At 38.6% G+C, this 26,158-nt stretch overlaps 1 pseudogene; it reads left to right on the top strand.

Annotated features, from left to right (window-relative positions):
* The first annotated feature begins 1,910 nt into the window (after window positions 1-1,910).
* Window positions 1,911-2,592, top strand: LOC114640568 (annotated as a pseudogene).
* Window positions 2,593-26,158: the final 23,566 nt, after the last annotated feature.

Genomic DNA, 26,158 nt, shown 5'->3' with positions numbered 1-26,158 from the left:
ATGTTTGTTAATTTCATATTCCAGATAGCCTCTAATCTTCACTAACTCGTCAGAATCTACAAGCAAATTCTTTGCTACTTTTCTCCATTTTTCCTAATGATAAAATTACTTGCATCATCATCATAATAATTTGATTTAGATTTTACTGGGCATAATTGGACAAGTTGTACAACAAAGTCCATGATATAACCCAATATGTAAAAAAAAAAATTCTTGATAAGTCAGGCATGCTAAGCCCCAAACAAGAAATGATTATCCTGATATGTGCAATGAATGAAGGACTGAAGGAGTCAAAAAACAGAAAGAACTGCTAACATGAGGATGCTAGCATGCATTTATAGGCTGCATTCATGTTCTGGATTTTGCTTCTTAGCTTTGGGATGAGCACATGTACCATGTTTCCAAAGTCTAGTTATACAGCGAACATGCTGACATTGAGCTGCATCCTCAGTGAAACATTGTCATGTAGATACTATTTCCAGGACCTCAGCAACTGCTCAACAATGTGTGACTCTAATCCAGAAGCACTGTGCTTGGTGCATGACCTTCAGATGTACAGCACAAAGGAAACTTGAGGGAATGGAGGCCATGCCTACAGCCTGGCTACAGGGAATATACTTAGATTTGAATAGAAGTTTGGCTAGAGGTGGCATTTGATGCCAAAAGAAGATTCTTTTAAAAGGCAGATGGATCCTGTTTGTGCATGGGAGGCTCTAATAAAAAGGGTAAAAGGAATATTAGACATTCAACCTTGACTAAACAGACTAAGATAGGGTCAAATCGCCTAATAGATACCTCTCACCCTGAGTGTACAGGAGTCCAGGAGGAAAAAGGTTGATATAGACACAGCTCAAAGTATAAGAGAGGATAGAGTTAACTACAGGTCTACCTTGAGATTTTTGTTTTCATTGAACAATAGATGGATCATTTATTTTTTTAATAGCTTAGTTTTAGGATTTGTTCTGGAATTTTGATTTCTTTTTCTTGTAAAACAAATTCTTGATTTTGTTTTCTTGAGACTCACAGCTGTCCTCCTGACTGAGTCTCCCAAATGCTAGTATCATCAGGGTGAGCCACTGTGCCTTGCTTAAGGAATTTGATGTTTTCTATAATATGTGTTGAAGATTTGGCCAAGGACATTGAAGGTTTGCTACATTTAAGCAATCTGTGTTACTGACAGTTCAAAGATGGTAAAATTCCTAAAATGAATAATGAGTTTCAAATTGCACACAATTATGAGCAACATTATTTAACCTTATACCTTCCCTGTCTGTCCAGCCCAAGACACAAGTCACCCTTTTTCTGGAGTAGCCACAGGTTGTATCAGCTATTGGTCCATTTGTCTTAGTAACTATCTCCTTTACTACTGTGGTACCAGTATCTGTATTGGGATTTGATACTACCTGAAAATTCTATCATCTATTGGGAATCATAGAATGGCCCCTGTATTGAATAAGGAGTATATCATTATGCCATTGTACAGTGTTTTATAGGCTTTTTAATCTGTATGCAATATTTCCCACTAGTGCCATGTATTTCAGGGCCTTGTAGGTCAGTGCTTTGTAAGAGCAAATCCTCTTGTCTCCCTGAAAAATGACTGTTTTCTATGTTTGAACAAGTATTCTTATGGTTCATGAATTTTCTAATGCCCCATCCTTTGTGAGACAACTGTTGTCCTCTGCTTACAACAGCCTCATTTCTGGAAGCTCTTTGACAAAAGCCATTAGAAGTGACACATAAGTGTTTGTAGATCCATGTCTGTGGCCATCTCTGCTTCAAAATACCAGTGAAAACCAAGTGTTCAGTTGGTTCTGGTGGCACAGGCTGGTAGGATTTGCTGAAGGAGGCAGAGACAGTAGGATCTGTAATTCAAAGCCATCCTGTGATATATATTTTAAAGCTCTCTTCTTCCCAAAGGAAAGAAGGCCAAGAGGAAGAAGGTGACCCTGGTCCCCACTGTCATGAAGAAACAAGAGACCAAAAAGATGATCAATCCTTTGTGTGAGAAAAGGCCCAAGAACTTCGACACTAGACAGGACATCCTGCCCAAAAGAAATCTCACAGCCTTCACCAAATGGCCCCTCTACATCAGGCTGCAGCGGCAAAGAGCCATCCTCTATAAGCCGCTCAAGGTACCTCCTGCCATTAACTAGTTCACCCAGACCCTGGACAGGCAAATAGCTACTCAGCTGCTTAAGCTTGCCCACAAGTACAGGCCAGAGACAAAGCAGAATAAGAAGCAAAGGCTACTGGCCAATGCTGAGAAGAAAGCTGCTGGCAAAGGAGACGCCCCAACTAAGAGACTACCTGTCTTCTGAGCAGGAGTACATACAGTCACCACCTTGGAGAACAAGAAGGCTCAGCTACTGTTGATTGTCCATGATGTAGACCCCATTGAGCTGGTGGTTTTCCTGCTCAGATTAACTCAGGAAACAAGAGTACTCTGGCTAAGTTGGTGGAAGCTATTAGGACCAATTACAATGACAGGTAGACCACCATTGGGGAGGCAATCTTCTGGGTCCAAACTCTGTAGCTCCCATTGCAAAGCTGGAAAAGGCAAAGGCTAAAGAACTTGCCACTAAACTGGGTTAAATGTACACAGATAAGTTTTCTGTACATAAATATAATTACAAAATTATAAGAAAGAAAACCAAGTGTTCAATTAAATTAAACAGTTTCTGCATTATCAATGAATTAGTTGATGGAAATATGACTGAACATTAGGATTTGTCTTGCCTCTAAAATTCTAGAACACCCACAAAATGATTGATATATATCATTTAAGGAACATTAGATCCAATTTATTTTATATTCCAAAAATGTTACTCCTATGAAATTAAGAGCACTGAATTCCAGAAATGGTCAGTTAATCACGTCAATGTTCATTTTCTTTGTGTTTTAAGAGGTGAGAGGGAGCATGTGGGGAGCTTCAGCTGGACAGTTTGGGAGCTGTAATTTGTTTTAGGTGATAGACTCCAGGGATAAGTCTTTTCACACTAACAACTGTCTATCTACTGCCTCTATAGGATAAATCTTTTTCCTCTAGCTCTACCATTTTTTTTTTAATAGAAGCCATAATTGCCTTCTATCTGACAATTAAGTCTACTTAAAAAAAAAACTCCTCTACTTCCATTGGCTATCTACACAATCTGCAATGAGACCCATGCTAAGGATTCTGTCCTCCAATGAGAGCCCCACCGTGTTTTTTAAAAGACATTTGTGTTATTATTACTGGTGTACTTTTCACTGTTGAGCACAGAGCTGCCTTTTAGTGGGATGGAAAGATCCTATATTTCTTGAACTCTCAGAACAAATCTTCCGCACCAGATGCTATCCAGGGACAATGTAACTTGAAAGCACCACAGGTAATTGTTAATGTGATTACAACAAAGGTTGCTGTAAGAAAACACAATAGCTTGAGTAGACTTCAAACAAGTAGTATTTTCTCATATCTCTAAAAGCTGACAAATCTAAGGTCAAGTTGCTGGCAGAATCTGTGTTTGGTGAGGGCACATTTTCTGGTGCATAAATGATGTCTCTACCATGTTCCTTCATGGTGGAAGAAGCCAATAAGCTCTCTGGGTTCCTTGTTTTAAAACTAAGAACACCATTGCCTTTCACCAGGCTGTATTCTTATTAAGGGACCACTTCTTAACGCCACCACTATATTCATTTAAACATGTGTGTATTGTGGGAAACATATTCAAGCCATAGCAAAGGAGTAATTCTTTGCATTCTAACAGCAGATGTGTGCTTGGTTGTACTATTCCGAATGCATACCAACAACAATCACTTCTCGTTTCTGGAAATGATATTCCCTGCTGTTAGTGATAACAGCCTAAACAATACAATTTAGAAATGATTGACAGTTATTTTCGAATGAGTGGGGTGAGGGATGCTGCTGCTTTTCAGTGGGATGGAAAGATCCTATATTTCTTGAACTCTCAGAACAAATCTTCAGGATCAGACATATCCAGGGATTATGTACGCCTTGAAACCACCACAGGTAATTGTTAATGTGATTGCCTATAATTACCCTGTGTTACTGAGCCTGGAAAGTACCTTCATGAAATATAAAAATCATATTTCTTTCCACTTTTAAAATATCATGACTTTTCTAGAGATGAAAGACTTATACATTTAGAGAGCACTGCCATGTTTATATCAACTTTACTATGAATGTGTCATCATTTTGAAGAAATTAATCACTGGTTATTTGATTGCTTATTTTATTTGAATTACCAATAAAACCTAATTTCATAACCTTACATGTATAAGTATTACTACCACAAAGAGTTGATCTATCTATCTATTCATTTCTTTCCCTTCTTTCCTTCTTTCTTTCTTTTTTCTTTCTTTCTTTTTTCTATCTACCTGTCTATCTGTCTATAATCTATTAATCTATCTACCTATCTGTCATCTATCAATCCTCTATATATCTACCTATCTGTCTATCATCTATCTATGTATCTATTATCTATGCATTGTCTATCACACATGCTAAACCTTTGAAACATGATTTTTTTTTAAAAAAAAATAAGTTCTCATTATGCTGTTTATACTGATTCAAGCTTCTAGGTTGAAGTTCTGCTTTCCTCAGATTCCTCAGAAGCTAGGACTACAGAAATGTGACAATAGCCTGGTGGACATAGCTTAATGGTTAAATATGAATAATTAGTATCCATAACTAAGTGAATGGCTATAGTTGGATTTTGCATTTTGCATACAAATGGACCAATAGACCCATTTTAATATAGGAACTGTAGAACTGTGAAACAAGACTCTTTCAAAGAATATGAAAAATCAATTCTATGCAATAAAGTTTTTAAAGAAAGAATTAGTCTTCTCATGGAAAAAACTTCTACTCAGATCTCTCTCTCTCTCTCTCTCTCTCTCTCTCTCTATCTCTCTGTCTCTGTCTCTCTCTCTCTGTCTCTCTCTCTCCCACCCTCCCTCCCTCCCCCCCTCTCCCTCCCTCCCTCCCTCCCTCCCTTACTCCCACTCCTTCCCCCTCCCTCCCCTTCCCTCCCTCCCTCCCTTCCTCTCTCTCTCTCTCTCTGCTTCTCACAAAATAATAGTCTCAAAAATTTTATGAGATACTTTAGCTGAAGTGTTTGTCTAAAACTTTACCCTGCCAGCTGTTGAAGAAGTGCATTTGTGAGAAAGATATCCAAAAATATTTTTCATCTCTTCTGCTGAGCAGTAATACTATATCAAGGTGAGGACGGATATAGAAATTATTTTCAATTGACTGACAATACTATTATCACTTCCATATATAAGTGATAGTATCTGGAATCTGAGCAAAAGACAGTAAACAACTCTGTGTCAACTCCATACCAAATCAAGAATAAGACTGTGATTCCCTAGGCAGAACAAAAAACAAAACAAAACAAAAAGCAACTAATGAGGTCAGTGCCCTCATCCCACCAGCTTGCTTTCTGGGAGAACTTTCAATGTGGCAATGGAATAGGAAACCAGACACAGTTCCCAGTCTCACTGAGTGGAGGAGAGAGAAATGAGAGTCCAGGGAGAGCAATAGTATCTAGAATTGGAGGATAAAAATATCACTGATGAAACTATAGTTAAAGAGCTTGTGAGTCTTCATGAAAGATCATTGAGTCTTGGCTGAAAAATGGTCTGTGTATGAAGACTTCACAGGACAACCACAAAAACTCCTAGGTAACAGTAATTTCCTGGGATACATAAGATGAAAGCATCTAAATGATACCAGCAATGGAAGGAGCTGATAATCAGTTGACTTGTCATTAACCAGCATTAGAAAGACTAGCTGAATACATGGAGCATTCATTGGCCACTCTTTAACATGGCACATTGTAGTAGGCAAGCTGAACAAGCCTACAAGGGAGCTAAGAGCAGAGAGAAAGCCAGGCATCTCTGCCTTCAATTTGTATCTGTCTCATTTTCCTTAGCTCAGCCTCCTGGTTGACTTTGCATAAGCATGAAAATCACTCAAGCAGTGTCTAAGTACCAGTGACATCCAATGCATCTCATTCTCCTTCAAGCTAGTAATATGGAAGTCATTGTCTTGAAGCCAGTGAGATGGCTCAGCAGTTAAGAGCACTTATTATTTCAGACCTCCCCAGGGTTCCATTCCCAGCACCCACATGGTGGCTCACCTGAGTTATCTGTAACTCAGTTCCAGGGGATGGATGTCTTCTACTGACCTCCTCAGGTTCCTGAACACACCTGCTGGAAATACATACACCTAAATACATACACATCAAATAATATGTATGTAAGTTTATCTGAAACTGTACATATGTTTTAAAGTCATTGTACTGAAGCTGTGCTGAACTTCAGCTCTAAGAACAGTGAAGCTTCATAGGACATATGACCCCCTTGTCTCCAAATAAAGACAAAACTCTATGATAGGAAGGCTAAACCTTGGAACAGGAGTAATCATCTCACAGTAATTCTACTGGTCCTCTCAAGTAAGGATGGCAATAATTTATCACTGACCATGTCACAGGACCATAACTAAGCTAGCATAGGACCTGACCACATCCAGGCCAGGACTGCATGCTTATGCTAAGAATAGACTTGATGTCACTCCATTCCTCTACCTGTTCTTCCTGGTGTGTACAATGATCCACTCTCCTCCTTCTGCTTATCTTTATTGCTTATCCCTAGCTGATGCATTGGAATAGGTGTCCCGGTTTAGACTGTTTCGACTTCTAGAGCCAAGCCTTCTTCCCTAAAAACCAACCAAGTACAGAACAACTGGACAAACGAAAACCTGATTACAGACAAATGAGACATCACAAAAATAACCACAAAAGCCTGGAGAACAGCAGAAACTGAATTGTCTGGAAGCAAATTCTGACAGAGGGAAGGTTGTTGTGGGAGTGGAATCAATGTGGTTCTCATGCAGGCTCAGAAGACCAGGACATTTTAAAGCTGGTTATGAACAGAGCACTTGTAGATTATGGAGATGGAAGCCAGTATGACCAGCTCTCAGACAGAAATTCTACAATGTGGCCCCCTCTGCCCCCCCCAAAAAAAACAGGTTGAGATTTTATCTGGCACTAGCTCTTTATGAAAGGTGGAAATTCAGAGCAAAGAAATTAAGAACTGAGGAGCTGATATTCAAGAACAGCTGATACCCAAGGGGAGCTAATCATCCCCCAGCAAATGTAGAAAGGTTGTCAACACACTCAATTGAATATTTTGTAATGTCAGTCACTGGAAGGAAGAGTGGCCACATAAATTGTCATCCACACAGGCCTGTTCTGGAGGTAAAATGAAGCTCTCAGCTTCAACACAATTGGCAACAACAGACTGTCCCGAGTATAGTGACAAGCTAAAACCAGTGATACATAGCCCATCACATTGCCCTTTAAGGATATGTGATCACTAACTCCGGAGTTGTCAGTGCCCATCTACTGCACAAAGAGAGTCCACTTGAGAGTGAAGCTAGGGCAAGGAAACAGCAAGGCCAAGTGATGCAGTAAGAGAGATGTCTGATGATGTTGTTCTCTGTATTTGTCTGCATTAGACATTAGGTTGTTCCATCCCTATGAAGCCTATCCTTTTCTTATGTAAACTGGATCAGTTATAATTGATGTAATTTGGCACAAAACAGAAAGCAAATATATATCCTTTCTCAGACATGCCATCCAAGAGCAACTAGCAACCTAATATCTTCATTTGACACTGTGCTTGGGAACATACTCTTAACAAAAACTCAAAAATCATTACAATATAGATGTTGTAATCAATCATCTTTTCTTGACAGTACAGCAATTACAAATGATACAAGATGCTTTCTGCTAGTAATTCTGAGAAAAATGAGACTGAAAATGGGATGACGGATAGGGGTATTCCTAATAACCACTCTTCTTTCTAATTCCAAGAAATCAATTTGTTTCAATTCCACATCCATATGACACCACACTGGACCTGTTTTGGCATGTCTAGCTTGTTTAGCTTTACAGACTGACTTCTACATTTTTTTGATGTTATTGCAGATGGCACACTTTCATCTCGTTTTTTTTTTTTTGTTGTTGAATAGTATTCTATAACATATATTAAGCAGTTCGAACCTGACACAATATATACATGCATAAAAACATCACATATTACTCTATTAATCTGTATAATTTTACGTTTCTTTGAAACAGTTCTTTTTAAATGTACAAAAGCATGAGTGGACAGCTGAAATGAATTTGATTTTAATACAGCTAACTCAGAAAAAGCCATTTTTTCATTGATGTTTACATTAACCACTATTATTTCTCTTCTGCCTTTAAAAATATCAAATACATGAAGTTTTGGTTCATGTATGTCTGCATTGTATAGTACTATACTCATTTCCCTATTATATTTATCCATATTATATTATTAAATATTCGCACAGGTTGTATAAAATTTCATGTTCTATCATTTTCTTTCTGCAAACTCCCTGAGATCATACAAAGAAAAACTTCGGGTTTTCTGCAAATGGTACTTGCTTGACCAAATTTGCTTTAATGATTCCCTAAAATTGTTGCTTTCACAGTTTACTCAGTCTCCGTGCAAGATGCTCTCAAGCTAACTACGGAAAATGATGATGGATGAGCAGCCAGGTCCCAGAGCTTGCAAAGGGAATTATCTTTTCCATTTCATGTGGAAGATTAGATCCCAACCCATCTTTAAGGATTTGAACACTTTTTCTATTAGAGAGCAGATTCAGAATAATTACATTTTATTATGTGCAATTTCATATCCTTGTAATAAAATAGTCATTGTGAATAAAAATCAGACATGTCTAAGTTCAGTATTGTGGAATAATTCTGATTTCATCATAAGTAATTATTTGAATTATCACAGTACCTGAATATCAGAAAGTTCATATTCATAGCCTTATTTCTCTTGAACTTTGCAGATTGTACTTCTTCAGACAGACTCTTGCAGACTGCCTGCACTTGCTCTCAGGCCCCATCTCCATTTTGGCCATGGCCCAGGCACATCCCAAAGCAGGAGGACTTCTGCTGAGAAAACAACAGGTCAGGAGGCTTCAGGGCCCAAAACATGTTTTCAATACAGTTTTCTTTTGTACTTTATTTGATAAAACTATTCTTTTTAGAAAATACTTAATGTAGAACACTTTAACCCAAGGACTAAAACATACTTAAAAGCAGAGATATAAATGCATACTTATTCATTTTCCCAGTGATGTATAGTCATTGTACTTGGGTTACATGAAGGAATTTTCAAACAAGTATAGAAGCAAGGCAGGTACTGTTGTTTTGAGAGGAATTTAATCATACCTACCCTATACTGTCTTACCTTCCCCCTACTCAACTCTCCCATCAGTAGAAAATATATCGATATTTAATATTGTGTCACAGCTCTGATGGAAAAGGTTTCTCCAGTGCAAATGTTGTAGTTCTTAAGGGAAAAATTCCTTGGTAGTCTGGACCCAAGGAATACCACAAAGTCACACAGCACAACAAACCTCTCATAAGATATTTATTGGGAGGGAAAAACCCAGGTGGCTGCATAGAACTGAGCAGACAACAGGGTTCATGTAGTGTTTCTTGGGAAACAGAGCTTTCTAGGGTAGGGATTTCCTAGGTGGGGATTGGTGAGTTTTCATATCCTGAGCTTGGGCTTTTACTCTGTAGGGTAGAGCTTGACTGACTGTCTGGAGGGACTGGAGGGACTGGATTGGCCACTACAGCCTTAAGAGTGTTCTGTGGGTAGAACTTGGTGGTAGGAGATCCTGGGAGTGGGGCATGGCATGGCCATTCATGCTACTTGAGCGGCTTACAAATATAAAATCTAGAAAGCACAAGTGAGAAAATAATACTTGTCTGACACTGAATTAACATTAAATCCAATTACATCTATTTTCATGAAAACATTGTAAGTTAATTTTTTTTTCATTATAGTTGAAAAAGTTCTAGAATGTGTGTGTGTGTGTGTGTGTGTGTGTGTGTGTGTGTGTGTGTGTTACATTTCTAGATCAGTAAACAAGAAATTATACCACAGACTTGTCCACAGAACAATTGGTGGATGGGTTTTCTCAAGCACGATTCCCTCTTCCAAAATAACTCTGCCTTGTTTCAAGTTGACTAAACCTAACCAGCTGCTCTATACAAAAATGTACTTGTTGCCAAGTCTGACAACCTGAGTTCTATCTCCAGAATCCACACTGTGGAGGAAGAGTACCAGCTCCTGCATGTTGTCCATTATGTCCATGCATGGTGTGGGGTATCTGTGCCCACATGCTTGTGCATGATTCATACACACCCATGTGCAATGAATGTATAATTTTTCAGTAAAATCTGTAATATTTCAAATTTTACGGTTCAAAACTATGACTTTTTATGTCTTTAGTCTGCTAAAGGAAATTTATTTTCTCATCTATTAAATGGAAATAATTAGATTTGGAAAATAACTGTGACAGATGGATGTTAATGACCTAGCCTATTTCTGGGACACGAATTGTAGGTAATTTGTATCTAGTGCCAGTTAAGGTAAACTTGGTTAGTAGTTTTTTTCCATGTAAATCAGGATTGGAAGTTAACTGTTGCTGTGCTGTAGGTCTAGAACCATCTTTGATGGGATCAATTTGAAGCTCTTAACAAAAGGCCAGCAGAACCCTGTGATCCTGTGCTCAGAAGTGGGATAGAAATGAGCCATCTAAAGATTACAGCATGGCTGACATTCACCAAGATAATTAGCATGGACTTAGGGCTAAAATGAGTCACACAGTTTAAATGCCTGTTTGCTGAAGCAAATATTAAAGTACATGATGTTAGACGAATGCTCACATTTGCTGGCCTGAGCTCATAGCCCAAGAGAAATGAAATAATTCCTTAAAGTAACACAAAGGAAAGTGTATTAATCAGAGTATTAATCGGAGCTGAAATGATACACACTAAAAGAAATTAAAGTACATTCTGTTACCTACTTACTTTTGATGAGTTTCCTTGAGACTTGTGTCTGTGGCTTAATCTGAAAAATATAGTCACCAAATAATGTTTTGTCTCCTGACTGTAACATTTGGACCATTATCAATCTCAATGCACCTGTGAATCCTCTTCAGGGATTATATATAGATGTGCTTGTGTGTGTGTGTGTGTGTGTGTGTGTGTGTGTGTGTGTGTATTACACATATATGTATAAGTTTGAGGTCTGGCTCCTGAGACTGTCTGTCATTCAATTAGTCTCATGTGGCCAAAATGTTTGTGCGTTTTCTGAACTCCCCAAATTACTCTAATGAGTTCCAGCACTGTACCCCAGGATGGATACACAGAGTCAAACTCTCTGCATTTCTACCACAGGCCTTTTTTTCCCATGCTATGCAACGCACTCTATCATGACCCTTAACCAAGGCAATATTGACATTATATGATACATAATTTATTAATCTCTGTTTGGTGTTAAGTTGATGCTTTGTAATGCTGTTTACTTTTAAATCGTTTTCTGAAAACCCATTTGAATAGAGAATCTTTCCATGTGCTCTGTCACCACATAGGTTCCTCAGGCCATGAGCAGCACTGGGTACACCCAGGGACTGGAAGATGACATGCATGAGGCTTGTCTTGCTCCTGTTATCAGCTGTTCAGAAACCCTGAGTGCTGCATCTGGCTACATCAAGTGTTTAGCAACAAAAATGACCCGTATCTCTAAGGCCTCACTCTATACTTTATAAAGTTTGTAATGTATAACAAAGCCATCAACTGAACTAAAAATGTCTCAAAACCTTCAATCAATACAAAATTATCAATGACAATTCAATTTTTTTTTTCACATAAGATGATTTGGACCTTATAGGAAGTTTCATTGTAGGAAGGCGCTCTGCAACATATGTTTCTGATGCTAGTGGCATCTCACAGTGTATAGGCGCTACGCTTGGAGATGAGCACTGTGGGTGTCAATAGTGTGTATGCTCTCTATTCATTACACGACACCTGCTAGTACAATGATGGTCACATGGCATAACCCACGTAAGTTATGTAAGACACCTTCTGTAATGCATTAACGTCTAACTACAGTCATTTACTCTTGTGCTATAAATACAGGCTCATATAGAGTTGCAAACATGGCAACGTGACTTCATTTAAGGTGAACCAACAGTACAGACTAGAAAAGGATACAATGAAAAAATTGCTAATTACAAAGACTAATTACTCAGTGATTGTTACTGCAACTGTCACTGTCGCTCATGCAGTACAGTGCAACAGACAGTGCTAAGCGAACAGATTTCTGCCTGTTACTGGTGATCAGGGTCTGGGTCTAGTGGTTTCAGATTCTTGGCTGTTTAAGAAAAGATTGAAAATACAGGCTCACATAGAGTTGCAAACATGGCAACATGACTCTATTTAAGGTGAACCAACAGTACAGACTAGAAAAGGATACAATGACAAGATTACTAATTACAAAGACTAATTACCGTATGGGACTTCCTTCTATGGGGTTCAAGAGGAGGAGAAGTTTGGTTACTTAGGGACACAAGAAAGGTGGTTCCCTGTTGTGGTTAAAAGATTAGGTCATATAGTCATTTTTCTTCTGAGTGTATCCTTTCCCATAATGCATCTGATTTTAATCATATGAAGTCCAAATTAGCATAGATAGTTTTGTCTTACTGTGCATGTACCTAAAAACGAGGTCAGGCTGGATCAGTCTTTATATTCTTCATACCTGATACACTGGGTGGGAATATACTTGAACAAAAACTATCTAACTTTGATTCTTGTTAAGGGGAAGAAAATCTATACTATTGGTTGGGGAGGGTGGTACCCATAGCCTGATTCAGAGAGTGCTCTGAGATGTTTTGAGGTTGCTATGTAGATTGATTGGAGAAGGGGTTATGTGTGCACCTCATGTGTAGGTGAAAGAACAGACCTGTCAAGGACACTATTACAGAGGAGTGTGTATAACCAAAACCAAGTAAAACCCTGGGTTGCTAAGCTGTACATGTGCTTGCATGGCTCAGTTCCTCTAAATGTTCAAATGGGGAATTTTCAAATGAATACCATAAATTGGTTATGATTCCAAGAGCAGTTCCTGCAGCTATTCTGAGCAATACTTGGATCATACTCTATAACAAATCGAGTTTTCCACAACATACTCCCGATACACAATGCATAAATCATAGAGAATAACACCCAGACCTTACACATTATATCTATACTTGCACTTCCCAGGCATAGTTGACCATAATACCTTTTACTTTGTAAAAACCATTCAAATTCAGTGAACACTTCCTTCTGTAGAGTGTGGTTTGGTAAATGCCTGAACACACCTGTTCTCCTGGTTGATCTGTACAATAGAGAACACTCCACCTCTATGCAGATCCAAGCACCATGCTGCTATAAAAGAGGCAGGGTGGGCTGCCTGTAACTCTGCCTCATCACATTTATTCTTTCCAGTATTGAATGTGATGAGAATTTTGTCTTCGTGACTGTAATGGAAGAAGTACCGCACAGGCTTGCTGGTCAGGTGACCTTCTGCTAATTATTAGTTCGATCACATTACTCACTCTTTCTCTTCCTTTTTTCTTAGAAGTATGATTTCAAAAATAATTCAAAATCATGGGCTGAAAAAAGATGAGGAGAAAGGGTAATTAAGCTCAACCTCTGCCTCAGATCCATCTCTCACACATGGAAGCATACCACTGAAGAATTCTGTCTTGTAATCAGGGCTGACGAGTGGCTGCAAGAAGCAGGTGGTTGCTGTTAACATAGTCTAATGAAAAACAAGGTTAGACAAAAGTATGTTTAAATAACTCAGGGGGCACTCACTACTTGTTGAAATGAATAATAGGAGATAAGCCTATTAATCATCTGACAAGACATTATTTCTCTTATATTGAGAAAGATTCCCCTTTAAAATATTGTTGATATATATTTTAAAACTTATTTTTTAATTATTTTAGTGCATATGTGTGAATGTCTGCATGTATGTATGTATGTATATCATATACATGCTTGTTGTCCATGGAGGCCAGAAGAGTTTGTTGGATCCACTGAGGTGGGAATCATAACCAGTTTTGAGCCGTCAGATATGGAAGCTAGGAACTCAACCCATCTTCTGTAATAGCAGCAAATGTTGTGCCATCTCTCCAGCCTAAGGTGCCCTTTTCAAAGTAAATTATGAAGCTTACATATTGGTGAGTAGTACATATTAGTTCAATAAAGGCAAAGAACTAGATTTCTAGTTGCACCATTGAGAATTAAGCCATATTTACCAAACCTCTCTATACTGCAGTATGAGCATGTATAGACTGTTTAAACTTCATGCAAACACAGTTTCTTCTTGAAATATGTGCTGAACATATGAAAGACAAACTGATGGCAGTACTCCTAGTTCCAAAGGTACCTGAGCCCTAAGTGACCCATTCCCTTTTAGTGAGGGTGAATCTGTGACTAGCCTTGGCCGTGGGAGCACAGCAAATAGGAAGATGAATAGGGAGACATACGTGGTTTCCTATGAATGCACTACTCACAGATGTACACGGTGGTGCCGAGAGTGGCATGCCTTTCTCTAGAAAACTTTATTCTCATCAGCCCAGAGATGCAAGCTGCTGTGTTGGGAAGATCCACAAAGCAGAGAATTCAAGGAAACAGAGAGCAAGAGGAAAACTGAAGCCTCCAGTGTGGTGCAGAGGGAAGACAGAGCTGCCAACACTTTCTGAACCTTAGAAGCAGACTTTCCCCTATGTGAAACTAATATGACACCGTAGCCTGGTTACCACTGCACCAAAGCCTGTGAAAACCCTGGAACAAAACTCCAGCTAATCTGTGCAAAGATTCTGACCTCTAAAAACCGGTGCTATGGATGTTTGATGTTTTCATTGTCTGTAGTATATTGTTCTATAGCTACAGGTATTAATACAGGAGATGGTAGATGGCAAATAGTCAAATATATGCACTCTATTGTCATTAATGCAGTTAGCATTTCCACTTATGAAAACAGTACTTTACACTACTTAATCTTTATTATCCTGTGGATAAATTAAGGTTACATTTGAATTACCCTTTGAAAATTAGTTCTCAAAATATATATACATACACGTGTGTGTGTGTGTGTGTGTGTGTGTGTGTGTGTTGTCATGTTGGTGACATGAACATACAAATAACATTTTCCTGAGGAGATGCAGCACACATATCTACTCAGCCCAGATAGGGAGCCCAAGACAGACCAGAGTGTGGGTACCATTAAAGGTATCTGCAGGAGGAGACATTGACAAAGGGTCACTTGTAGGATGACCTGGCTTATTGGTGGGGCCAGTGCTTATACTGTTGCACTAAAGAGCGTGTGTGTGTGTGTGTGTGTGTGTGTGTGTGTGTGTGTGTGTGTTATGCTTGGAGGTCAGATGTCAACCTTAGCTGTCAATCTTCAGGAGCCATCCTCCTTGTATTTTGAGACAGGATCTCTTATTGGCTATGAACTTTCTGACTCAACTGGCTAATTGTCATGTGAGTCACAGGGATTTGCCAGTCTCTGCTTGTCTAAAACTGGGGTTAAAGCATGTGCCATCATACCCTGCTTTGTTTATAAGGATGCTGGTGACTGAACTCAGTTCTTCATGCTTGCACAGCAAAGACATTGCTGACAGATCTGTCTGTGTCCCCCACAAATGTTGCCATTTTAAATCATTAAGTCTTTCACTTAATTTTATAGAGCAATAGGCAACTAAAACAAACTGTTACTACATACCACAGATAAAAATTAACTCAAAGTGGATCATAGTACTAAAGGCAAGAGCAAAAAGAATAATACTGAAATATGATCTCTATGATCTTCATAAATGTAAGACAAAATGGATGTACATTTAAATATGTCTTTTCCTAAAGAAGAAACTTCATCTAAAAGCCCATGAAAAGAAGTTGAACACCCAGTGGGTGGGAATTTGAGGGTGGGGACGTGGGAGTGGGGGGGGTAGGTAGGGGCACATCTGCAGAGAAGCAGAAGGAGGGGTTATGGAATAGGGAGTTCCTGGGTGGGAGAGGGAGGAATGGGGTAAGAGGATAACATATGAAATGTAAATAAAACATCCAATAAAAAATAGAGTGGCAAAAAATAATATATTCTAATAAGGAGAAACACAGCAATAAAAAAAAGAAAGAAAATGTGTTTCACTTCCCTATCATATATAAATTATAATACAAATAATAAAAAAAAGCTTTGTTTTTTTTGTTTGTCTCTCCAAAGCTTTGTTTTTGAAGTCACCAACCTGTGTTCTGGAGGAAGTTCAGCAAGCAGAGCCCATACAGACCCTGGGTAAACATCAGCCATGTGTGGGAGCAATTCTGTTTTTATGCCAGAACACAGGCTGTTTGTTACCACAGAATAACATGATTTATACTGACTAATTCAACTGCTTTCTTTATAGCTTAGCATATATGATAGCTGCATTGAAAATTCCAGGAGGAAATATAGACTCAAATGTCACAAAGTCCTTCTGAACAAAATACTTCCATTTTTCTTCCTGTTACATCCTTAAGTTCACATTTCTCTCCAAAACATTGTTCTCTCTCCCCACTCTCTCTTCTCCTCCTGTTCCCTCCCCTACCCGCTCACTATCCACCTACCCCCTCACTATGTAGTCCAGACTTTGCTATGTAGTCCAGACTGGCCTAGAACTCACAATCCTCACACTTTAGTTTGGGTGATGCCACACTTGGTTCCTGTATTCTTTTTTTATATACTACTATGTTGGTGGTAGGATTCAGTATAAAAACAAAGGAAAATATGAACATAAAGGGGAAATGAACATTTGTAAACATCCATCAAAATGGACCTACCTTGAAACTTACATAAGAATTACATCAAAATAACTATTTTAAAAATGGCTTTATGATCTTATGTTTGCTTGCATGTGTGTCTGTGTACCACATATGTGCCTGGTACCCATGGAGACCAGAAGAGCATCAGTCCTCTGGAACTGGAGTTACAGATAGTTGTGAGCCATGATGTGAGTGCTGGAAATCAAAGCCCAGTCCTCTGGAATAGCAGCCAGTGTGTGCTCAGACCACTGAATCATCTCTCCAGTCCCAAGACTAAAATTTGGGATCTACAGAGAGGTGAAACAAATTGAATTTACGAATTGAATCTATTTATATACTAAATGACCTGTGCTGGCTAGTTTTATGTCAACTTAACCCAAGTTCAAGTCTTCTGGGAGGAAGGAACCTCAGCTGAGAAAGTGCCTCCATAATCTAGATCCAGCTGTAGACAAATCCTTAGAGCATGTTCTTAATTAGTGATTGACATGGATGGGCTCTACCAAGGGACCCAGGTTCAATTCCCAGCATGCATATGGCAGCTCATATTGTCTATAACCCTAGTTCCAGGGGATCTGACACCCTCACACAGACATAAATGCAGGCAAAACACCAATGCATATAAAATAAAAATAAATAATTCTTAAAAGAATGTAACAGTTGACAGATAGACTGATATTGTAAGAATAAAATATTGTAGCACAAATTACTTACATGTGATAGAGCTCCCCTTGGGCTGGTGGTCCTGGGTGCTATAAGAAAGGCTGAACAAGTCAGTACATAGCACTCCTCTAGGGTCTCTGCATCAAATCCTAACTCCAGGTCTCTGCTCTGTTGAACTTCCTGTCCTGACTTTCTTCAATGGTGAACAGTGATGTGGAAGCATAAGTAGAATAAACCCTTCCCCCCCAACCCCCCCTAAAAAAAAGAAGTTGAACACCATTAATCAATCACTACAGAACTGAAATCAAAATACTATGAGGCATAATTGTACACACAATATAAATACATATTTTTTAAAAACTGACAATGCCACATTAAGAAAATATGGGAACATAGACTCTTCATCAAGTACTGACGTGACTGTAGCAACTGTAGCAATTTACTGCAGGCATGCAGTTAACAGTGCAATGGTTGCTGGGTTTTCAAATAATATAATCATACTTATGTAGACAATTAAAAAATGTTCCTCCTCAGATTTGTGCTGACTTGGAGATCCAAAGGGAGATTGTAACAAGAAGGGCGAAAGAGATCTCAAACAAAAGAAAGCATTGTCATCCCACTACTGGTTTGATGATGGTGCTTGAAAAGATCTATTAGGGGCCCAGAGAGCTGACAGCAGTTCCCAACAAGGAAGTGCAATTTAGTGCAACACTGTAAGCACTGGCCCCACCAGCAAGGCAGTCATCCTGCAAGTGATCCTTTGTAAATGTTTCCTTCTACAGACACCTTTGGCAGTACCCGGGCTTTGGTCTGTCTTGGGCTCCCTATCTGGGCTGAGTAGGCATGTGTGTTGCATCTCCTCAGGAAAAATGTTACTTGTGTGTTTATATCACCAACATGACAGCATAAACAAGAGTGACAGGAATAGACATGCTAATATGGAAGGAGGAAAGCTCACAAGCTCTCAGCTCTAGACAAAGAACCATAGCAACAAAGAAATGCTGAGTGTGAGAAATAATCTTGCTCAGGAGGAGCATGTGAGATAGTTATGTGGTATCAAAGGGTGCTGTATTAAGACACAAAACTCATGAAGACATGATACCCAGCAAGGAGAAATTCGTAGATCATACAGCCAAGCAATTCCACTCCTAGAGTCTACCCAAGAGAATCAAACATCTGCCTACACACGAAGACTTGCACACAATGCTTACAGCATCATTGTTTTCAGTTACCAAATGTTGGAAATATTTCAAATGCTTATTAACAATGATCTGATAAATAAAGTGTGTATCTTCAGAAATGAAAAGATTTACAAGAAACACAATAATATGCATTTAATTCAAAGTATTATGATAAGTAAAAACACAAAAGGCTACATACTATTTGTATATTTATGATAAATTATATGAATAATCAACATATGAAGGTATTCCCATAATTTCTTAAGTAGGGAATGGGATAAATAATTGATCATATAGCCATGTGCATGCCTTAGAGGAAACTGAATGTCTCCTAGGATATTAATATTGTGGCAATACTGTAAAAATTTACTAAAGAATTACTTAATTCTGTACTTCGTATGAGTTAAATTCACACCATACAAATTCAGCTGAGTTGTGAAAATGATGCAAAACATTAGTAAGGCAAAGAAGGAAGGCAATAAAATGCCACCGTATCTTCTCCAGAATAATGGACATGTACTTCTGAAAGATAAGAATTAAATGAAACTTTCATACACTTCAAGGGACACATACATCCCTTTAAAACTCTGTTTGGAAATTCATGCTAACTGAAGCAGAAAGATATCCTATGGTCTTGTTATTGTGCTATTATGTGTGTTCTAACTGTGAGCCCCTAGAAAGGAACTTGTGAGTGGCCACCTCCACCACACCCCACTCCACCCCAACCCCAGAGCCTCTCCAACTTCCAGGTTCCACTACAGAACATTCTAACTGTCCTGAAGACCCAACCCAGCACCTGCTCTACAGAGTAAGTTCTCTGCTGCCTCTGTCCTGAGCATTGGCAGTCACCTTCCTGGGTTCTTCCCTCCCAATAAATCCCTTATGTGAGGTATGTTGTTTCCTGTGACTTTATGTTATTCCTTGCCTCCCAAATGCCAGGATACTTTTCATCAGAGCTGTAACACTCTGGGGAAACATTCCATTGCTGAAGCGGGGCTATAACACTTGCACTGGGAAAACCTTCCTCCCACTCCAGAACAGAGCTGTAACACTTCCAATTGGGGAAACTGCCTCTGCCCCCGGATCTGTAACACTTACACTAACAGGCACAAGTACATATCCTCACTAAAAAGTCATGCAGGAAATATAGTGCTCAGGATTACTTTGTTTATGGTAGGAAAAATATTGGGATAGTTAACCTTGGTTGTTAACTTGATTGGCTCAGTCATCAGTTAGACACACCTCTGGGTATGTCTCTGAGGTTAATTCCTGACAGGATTGACTGAGAGTAGAAGACCTTCCCCCAAAGTAGGCAGCATCTCTTTTCTGAAGCCCAGATATAGAGGTCTGAGGGAATACCAATTATGATTTGCCTGCTTGCCTATGTTCCTTGCTGGTGAGGGAATCTACCTTGTTGGCTCTGCTCCTGCTATCCTCCACTGACATCAAGACTTAGACTCATCAGCCTTCTAGTGTAAAATGAAAAATAAGAGATCTTCAGGAATTGGCCCAGAATAGGAGTGCTGAGGTACCTAGCTTTGGGGTTTCTCATCCTCTCTAGTATACAAACAGTCATTGTTATCATATAAACTGATCTAATAAATCTCCTTTGAATTTATTCATTCTGTTGGTTCTGTTCCTGCTAAGAGTCCTGACAAGTACCCTCACCCATAGTAAAGGAAAGACAACACTCATACTCACAAAATAGAATAATATCCAATAACAGAAAAATATTTATCTCTCAATAGTTTAAATGAATCTAATGAACCCAATGTTGAATGAAAGAAGCCATACAGTGTTCTTGGCATGGAAGATTTAATCCTGAATTTTAAGTGCATCTAAACTTCAGGCATAAAATAAGAGTCTGTCTATATCTCCAAGAGAGTGGTGCCAAAGAGGGTACAGGAACACTTCTGAAACCTTGCTATTTTCTGTACTTTAGGCTAGGATTACACTGGCATTATACACTTGAAAGAATACAATGTACCTAGCATTTGACACTTCATTGCATGTAATTTATTGCATTGACCAAAAATAAGTTTCTTTTAGTTCATAATAGAAAGACAGAACAAAATGAAGGCTAATACATTTACTTATGTGAATGTGTGCACAAGTATGTACAAATACATGTGTGAGTGTGTGTATGTGGTGTGTGTGAGTGTGCTTAGTGGTGTGTGTGAGTGTGCTTGTTTGAATATGTGTATATAAATTCCATAGTACATATTTGCTGGTCAGAGAACAGATGTTTTTCTCCTTTTACCATGTGAATCCTAGACTCAAGTCAGAATTTATATATATATATATATATATATATATATATATATAACAATATTTCAAGTGAAAAATTAAAATTATGTATCTAAATATTTCTTTTTTAGAGATAAAATAATCCTAATATTTATCCTCCCACACGCTTCAAAAATGTAAGCACTGTGTATACTGAATTGGAGATGTTAGAAATGAAATCTCTACTTCCAACATGTAAGGAGTTTATAAATTGATTTAAAAAATAAGCATTTAGCATTTGCCTGGTAAGAAATTGAGCTAAGGAATTCTAACTATGTGTATAAAGATACAATTAATTATTTTGTCTGAACTCTTTCAACATTACATGATATTTATTATCCTCCAGTATAACAGTGTATTAAGTAAAATACTTTAAGGTCTTGATTTAACAGATCTGAGTCATTGCTGTGATTTGAATGTAAAATAGTCTCCCTAGGTTCCCATGTTTAAACACATAGTCTTTGGTTGGTGATGCTGTTTGGGACTCTCACTGGACTTTTAATAACTAGAGCCTCTCTGGGAACAGAACTTAGGTCTCTATAGTCCATATGTGCTGTCTGCCTGCTTCCTCAGTGCAGATACGGTGTAACACAGGCTCTCTTCAGTCTCATCTAGTCCCAGGTTAGCATTGATGCAGCTCAGATGAAGGACTGCTCATCTATTTTGCTGTGGGATTTTATAGCCACCCACTTGAAAGTTCTTCTAGGTTTCCTCCACTCAAAACATCAGTAGGAGTGGGGTTTCTTCCTCTGTCATTTGAACTCCTGTGCTCTCAAGACTGTCTTAATAGCTGAACCTCTAACATCAGACTCGAAACTCTTGACTAAGCAATTGGTGAGAATGTCTCCTTGCCTTTGCAGAAATTTCTGTCTAATAAGTTGACAGCTCATTGCCCTCACCCACGCTCAGCCAACTAGGCTGGGCTCCTAAGTCATCCACAAAAGTGTGGACATGTGAGCCATGGAGTCCAAGGCTCAGCTAGGATCCTCATGACAAAATGTAAAAGAAAGTGAATTAGTAAGAGAAGACTGAGCAGTTGAGTCTTGGTTGTGAAGAGATATTAGACAGAAGAATGATATATTTTTAAAAGTATTTAGTTTCAAAAACATACAACTGTAAAAAAAAATTACCCCTGTTGTGGGGTTCCTCCATTTCTTAGACCTTTTATAGTTCTATAGTCTATATTTCTATAGACTAGGTCCCAGATAAAAGGCACACACACAGAGCCTTACATTTTTAAATATGCCTTAAGTGGCAGAATAGCTGGGCATCTGCTGTTAGAATCTACTTTCCCAGTGATAACCCAAGTTATTACTTATTATGCTTCATCTGGGCTGCTCTTATCTCCAACTAGACAATCCTCTGGGCCATGCTCTCTTGGCCCAGAGGCCATGACAACTCTTCCTCTCCTTATCTTCCTCATGGTCCCAAGTCCAGGAGACCTAAATTCAGCCTATGTCTCTTCTCCCCAGCTATTAGCTGCTGGCATCTTTATTTATCAATCAGAATTAACTGGGGGCTGGGTCCCAGAGACTATGTGGAGACTCCAAATCTTGGAGGGCAGCACGTAGCATTACAATAAACAGTAAAAGACAAAACCTCAAAATACAATGACCCAAAAACATAGTAATGCAAACAGAAACTTCCCAGATCAAATGTCAATTTGATCCTGTTGTAATTATTTTTAATAAGGAGGAATATAAGTTAAAGTGCTGTGATGTATTCCCAACTAGTTAAACACAGGTTCTGAGCTGGAGCAAGAACAAGGAGGAATGTGTAAAGTGCCAAGAAGGAGAAAAGTTGATAAAGAAGGAAAGATAGGATAAGGAAAATTTCACTATCATGGAGCACCCTTTACATGATTTAGCATCATTCAATGTAAGGAATGAATTAGATTCTTCCAGAGAGGAATTAAGGATAATTTAGCTCCTGAGCCACAACCCTGTTAGCAACTAAACTAAAGCCTAAAATCCTCCACTCTGTCTAGCTGCTACATTGCAAGAAAAAAGAAAACATTAAACCTGTGAGGAGTCAAGACCTACTCATGACTACACTCTGCCCAGTGTCAGAAAATATACCCTATAGTAATTACAGTTTTATGTGTAGTGTGAGTCAAGTCAAGAAAGGGAAGTAGGCTCTCCCTCTAGTGAAAGAGAATGAAGTCATCATAGCAATGTGGCCTCAATGACACAGCAGCCTGCTGGCCTGCCAGAACATCTCTGTAAAGACCAGAGCACCCACCGACTTTGTATCAGTACTGATGCCCCTATAATGGTCAAGTTAGAAGTCTGAACACTTCCCCTTAACACAAAGACAAAGAAAAGCTTAAGAAAAATAAGGCTAAAACACGATATAGTATCTTTTTATGTTCTCATGAAGGCATATTACCAAATATTTGAACTACTAATTTTTTTTACTTGAGTACAAAAATAGATGACCTTTTAAAATGAACTTAAAGGAATGAATTAGAAGAATAATTCTACAAAAATATGACTGGACTCAATTTAAATCATAAGGGTTAATTAGCCTTAATTTTTATTATTCTGATCATGTTTCCACATTATAGAGACAAACAATGCTATCATCAATACTCTTCCACTGCTGCCTTCCATTGTGATAATATTTTAAAACAAATTATCAGTCTCTGTGAGTTCATCATTTTTGTTGAGTTGTTCTCAAAATCTTTATCTTAATATGCAAGCATCATGGCATGTCTGTAAAGAAGCTTCATATTATGGTTTCTGCAAGCTATAATTATTGGCAACTATTATTTATAATTATAATACTTTTTAAGAGTGGGTTTGATGCTCTCCTCTAATTACTAAGATACTGCATATTGAAACATGAGAAGCTTCTACTAGGAATGAAATTGAACATTTCTTCTCTGAATTACTGCTAAACTATGGACAAAGGGTCCACAGGGTCAGTACTTGTTCTCCCAAGTTAAACTACACACACACACACACACACACACACACACACACACACACACACACAAACACAGGCACACATACACACATATAAACACATACATACACACACAAACACAGGCACACATATACACACATATACATACACACACACACACACACACACACACACCACACAAATCACCCTTTAGAATTTACCTTTCATATCTTAAAACATTTAGAATTGACAATGACACCCTACTTCCTGTGTAATCAAGTGAATTAACATGGAAATCTTAGCAACAAGGCCCAAGAACAGGGCTGCAATCAACAGAGTTATCACAGAGCTGTTTGTTTCCTTCTTCATTTTTCACTCAGAAACCGAACACTGTAGAGTTCATCATTTCAAGGTATTCAATAAGAAGCCTAGTTGTTTATTTTTATATAAAAATGCATGTAACCGGATATCTACCTTCTTAATTTTAGGTGAACAAAGTTAGTAGTTATGAGCACATTGTTATAGAATGGATCTTTAGAAATTTTTCATTATGTAGGATAAAATCTTCATACTTGTGGGACAGCAGGCCTCCATTTCCTCTGCCTCCAGCCATGTGACAGCCACCATCTAATCCTCAGTTCCTATGAGTTTGGCTATCTGGATCCCTCATGTAAGTGGAATGAGTCAGTATTTATCCTTAATGAGTAGCTTACTTCTTCAGCATATGTCCTTCAGGTTTCCTTGTGTTATCACATGGAGGTAGGCTTTCCTTGTCTTTGAATGTTGAATAGTTTGCACTACATGAACAACATTCTCCTCAGCTAACTGTTCTCTGGGGAGCACTAGTGTCCTTTCCACATCTGGCCTATTGTAAACCAAGCTGCACTGAATGCAGAAGTGCAGATGTCTCTTTCAGATTCTAACTTTAATGATTTGAATAAATACCCAAGCAGAGGACTGGCTGCTGAGTGCTGGGGTACTTCTACCTTTAATACCGAAAGAACTTTCACAGTCTATGTTGCCTGCAACATTTTCTGTTTGTTGGCAATGGTTGAGTAGGGGCTCAATTTCTTTTCATCCTTACCAGCACTGGTTGGCAACATTCTAATGATGCTTGAATGGTCATCCTACAATATAATATTGCATTGTGAAATTGACTTGTATTTTCCTAATGATTAGTGGTGTACAGCATCTTTTCATGCAACTGTTAACCATTTGTCTACTTTAAGGCAAGACATATTCAAATCATTTGGCCAAAATATGCATACATACATACATACATACATACATACATACATACATATGTACATACATGCACACATAATACATATTCATGTATGTATTATATATGTACATGTTTATATATGAATACATATTCTGTAAGGAAAAATACAGATATGACATGGTGATTAGCTTACTTGCAACGCTGCACTTCTAAATAAGAAGCATAGCATGCTATACTCCTGGAGCAGAACATTGTATTCTAAAGTAGCATGAGGAGCCAGTAGCTGGCCTGCAGTCTATACTCTCCATATCTCTTAATGTGCTCCTTCTGCATAGAGATATAGGTGGTATAAGCAATCACACGCAATAGGCTTCCAATAAAGAAGATGCTGTTCTCTGAAACTTCTCTAGAGTAGTTTATATCCAAAGCCTTAATCAACCCACATCAGATTAAAATAAATCATCAAAACACACCAATACCTTAACATGTAAAGCCACCAATGTTTGAGTATGAAAACCCATCAATCTCCAAGAAGAAAATCCCACTAATCCCTAAGCTTCAAGATCAGGCCACAGAATTCCACCAATCTCTGACTTTGCCCCAAGATTCCTCCAATCACAGGTAGTCCTGGAAAGCACCACCAAATTCAAAAAAAAAAAAAAAAAACAAACCCTGTATAAACCTGTCTTCTCCACAGTTCCCTGTTGCTTCTCTACCACGCAGAGGCAGCCACTCCCTTGTGTTTTTCCCAATAAATCTTCCATGAGAAGTTTGTTGTGTGGTGCAACTTTGTGGTATTTCTTGGCTCCCTACTGCCAGGATACCTTTCCCCTTGGAGCTGTAACACTTGGCACTGGAGAAACACTTTCCCTCAGAGCTCTTATATGTCCATTAGGCAGTCTTTCCCTTCTGCTGCCACATCTATACCAAGGAAGCTTTTCTCTTCAGAGCTATAACCTTGTCCTAGGGGGAAGCCTTTCCTCTCAGAGCCTACAGGGTACATGACTGCTATATGGTAAAGAGACCCTCTGGTTAACAAAATAAGGTAGGGGAGACAGAGTGGGTAATTTGCCTCCTGGTCAAAGACTGACTCAAATATAGGTGGTAAAGTGTCTGTTAAAAGCAAAAAGAATTAAACTACAAACTCTTGAGTT

The sequence above is a fragment of the Grammomys surdaster genome, unplaced genomic scaffold (assembly GCF_004785775.1).
Source record: "Grammomys surdaster isolate TR1022 unplaced genomic scaffold, NIH_TR_1.0 125834, whole genome shotgun sequence".
Taxonomy (NCBI): Eukaryota; Metazoa; Chordata; class Mammalia; order Rodentia; family Muridae; genus Grammomys; species Grammomys surdaster.
Note: the sequence above shows the minus strand (reverse complement) of the source record. Positions and strands in the feature narration are given on the sequence as shown.